Genomic DNA, 2,994 nt, shown 5'->3' on the forward strand with positions numbered 1-2,994 from the left:
ACTATAGCTTCTCTCTCTCTTTCTCTTTTTTTTTTTTTTTGGCTGGGTACAGTATACTTTATTGATGTATATGACAAGGTAGGACTCCCCAAGCCCCTCCCCTTCCTTAGGGGGTCTGGGATGGAAACTGTGTAGAGGTTGGGAGATTCTTAGCGAGTTGGGGGGTGATGAGTTGGGGCAAGGACTCCCCAGCAGCTGAGGGCCTCTCTCTTCCTCTTGCTCTCACTGGGGGTGGTAGTCCAGGGGACTCTTACTCCTTGGAGGCCATGTGGACCACAAGGTCCACCACCTGGTTACTGTAGTCAAATTCATTGTCATACCAGGAAATTAGCTTGACAAAGTGGTCATTGAGGGCAATCCCAGCCCCAGCATCGAAGGTGGAAGAGTGGGTGTCGCTGTTAAAATCACAGGACACAGCCTGTTCCTCAGTGTAGCCCAGGATGCTCTTGAGGGGGGCCCCTCTGATGCTGGCTTCACCACCTTCTCAATATCATCATATTTGGCAGCTTTCTCCCAGTGGCAGGTCAGATCCATTACTGACATGTTGGGGGTGGGAACAGGGAAGGCAATGCCATTGAGCTTCCCATTCAGCTCAGGAATGATCTTGCTTATAGTCTTGGCTGTGCCAGTAGGTACCCGGTGATGTTCTGGGCAGCCCCCTGGTCACCACACCACAGCTTCCCAGAGGGGCCATCCATGGTATTCTGGGTGGCAGTGATGGCATGGACTGTGGTCATGAGTTCCTCCATGATGCCAAAGTTGTCATGGATGACCTTGGTCAGAGGGGCCAAACAGTTGGTAGTACAGGAGGCATTGCTGACAATCTCCAGGGAGTTGTCATACTTCCCATGGCTCACACCCATCACAAACATGGGGACATCAGCAGAAGGGACGGAGATGATGACCCTCTCGGCCCCACCCTTCAAGTGAGCCCCAGCCTTCTCCATGGTGGGGAAGTCCCTAGTGGACTCCACAACATATTCGGCACCAGCCTCACCCCATTCGATGTTGGCAGGATCTTGCTCCTGGGAGATGGAGGTGGGCTTTCCACTGATGACAGCTTTCCCGTTCTGAGCCTTGATTGTGCCATGGAATTTGCCAAGGGTGGAATCATACTGGAACACGTAGACCATGTAGTTGAGGTAATGACGGGGTCATTAATGGCGACAATATCCACTTTGCCAGAGTTAAAAGCAGTCCTGGTGGGGCGCCTGGGTGGCACAGCAGTTAAGCGTCTGCCTTCAGCTCAGGGCGTGATCCCGGCGTTCTGGGATCGAGCCCCACATCAGGCTCCTCCGCTATGAGCCTGCTTCTTCCTCTCCCACTCCCCCTGCTTGTGTTCCCTCTCTCGCTGGCTGTCTCTCTCTCTGTCGAATAAATAAAAAAATCTAAAAAAAAAAAAAAAGCAGTCCTGGTGACCAGGTGCCCAATACTGCCAGATCCATGTACTCTGACCTTCACCATTGTATCTCAGGGGCTCGGCTGGCACTGCACCAGAAGAGGTGGCTGTCTGTCGAACTTGGAGGAGCAGAGAGCCTTGACTACAGCTTCTTGAAGTGAACTGAGCTTATAGCCACAACCCCAGTTCCTTGTCAGTTAGCAGCGCTTTTCATTTTTGAGAAGGTAGAAGTGAGGGCTGGAGCAGACCACAGGGCTACCGGTTCCAGGCCCTCAGGACTTCAGTGAGTCTGGCCAGCAGAGTTCACAAAGGGAGCAACAAGGCTCTGATGCGGCCCTTCTCAACCTATAAGGGCTCATGCAGTGATCTGGTTGCGAATCAGGTTCTGGGAGACCAAAACTTTCTTTCTTTCTTTCTTTCTTTTTCTTTCTTTCTTTCTTTCTTTCTTTCTTTCTTTCTTTCTTTCTTTCTTTTTAAGATTTTATTTGTTTATTTGAGAGAGAGAAAAAAAGAGAGAGTGTGGGGGAAGGGCAGAGGAGGAGAAAGAGCATCTTCAGCAGACTCCATGCTGAGCATGGAGCCCGACATGGGGCCCGATCCTAGGACCCCGAGATCATGACCTGAGTGAAAACAAAGCATCGGACCTCCGACCGACTGAGCCACCAAAGCGCCCCTGAAACTTTATTTCTAACTAGCTCCTAGGTCACACTGATGTTGTTGGTCCCTGAACCACACTTTGGAATACAAGACACAATTGCCCTTAGCTTCCGTCCAGTAGTGCAAAGTAGGAAGCTGAGACATCACTTGGATCTATCTTTCAGACTGTTCCTTATGCAAAAAAAAAAAAAGTGATGGGGGGAGAAAGGACAAGAAAGCTAGGCCTCTATGGGGGATGAAAGGGACTTAGCAAAAGTCACAGGACCAGGTAGCGGAAAACACTAGAAATTCTGGTTTCAGGCTCTTGATTAATTTTCATTTCCCCAATCTGTGGCTGCCTCCAATGTCAGTCACTTTTCATTCTGCCCCAGAGCACCTGTCCTTCTTGCAGTCTCTGGCTGATTTCTCCGTCTTCTACAGCTTGTTTTTGGTGTATTTCCTTAAGATAAACATTAGAATTAAAAGGAGCATTTGAATGTGTTGGGTGTTCACACAAGTTACTATCTGCATTCCCCTGGGACTATCTCTGGGCACAGAATGAGGGGAGAGACCATATGTATGCATGCAAAGTAGTTAAATTCCATCTTTTCCAAAACACACAAAATTATACACGCTTTGTGAAGGCAGAACTCTAAATTGGTCCCCAAGATTCCCCACACCCTTGTGGTGTATGTATACTTCCTGTATAACCCAGAGATTGTGAATATGATAGATTTCATTCCCGTGATTCAGTTATGTTCATGAACAGTTGATTTTAACAAGGGTAGAATCTCTTAGTGGTCCTGACCTAATCACAGGAGCCCTTTAAATCTAAAGTTAGAGACAGAGAAGTCAGAGATTTGAAACACAAGACAGATTTGATACGCTATTGCTTGCTTAAAGATGGAGGAGCCCACCTAGCAAGGAAATTGAGATCCCAGTCCAACAAGGACAAGGAA

General features: G+C 48.5%; 1 pseudogene; it reads right to left on the bottom strand.

The window, feature by feature from the left end:
- Window positions 1-250: 250 nt before the first annotated feature.
- On the bottom strand, window positions 251-1,536 carry LOC100467354 (annotated as a pseudogene).
- Between the last annotated feature and the right edge of the window lie 1,458 nt (window positions 1,537-2,994).

The sequence above is a fragment of the Ailuropoda melanoleuca genome, chromosome X (genome assembly GCF_002007445.2).
Source record: "Ailuropoda melanoleuca isolate Jingjing chromosome X, ASM200744v2, whole genome shotgun sequence".
NCBI classification, from domain to species: Eukaryota; Metazoa; Chordata; class Mammalia; order Carnivora; family Ursidae; genus Ailuropoda; species Ailuropoda melanoleuca.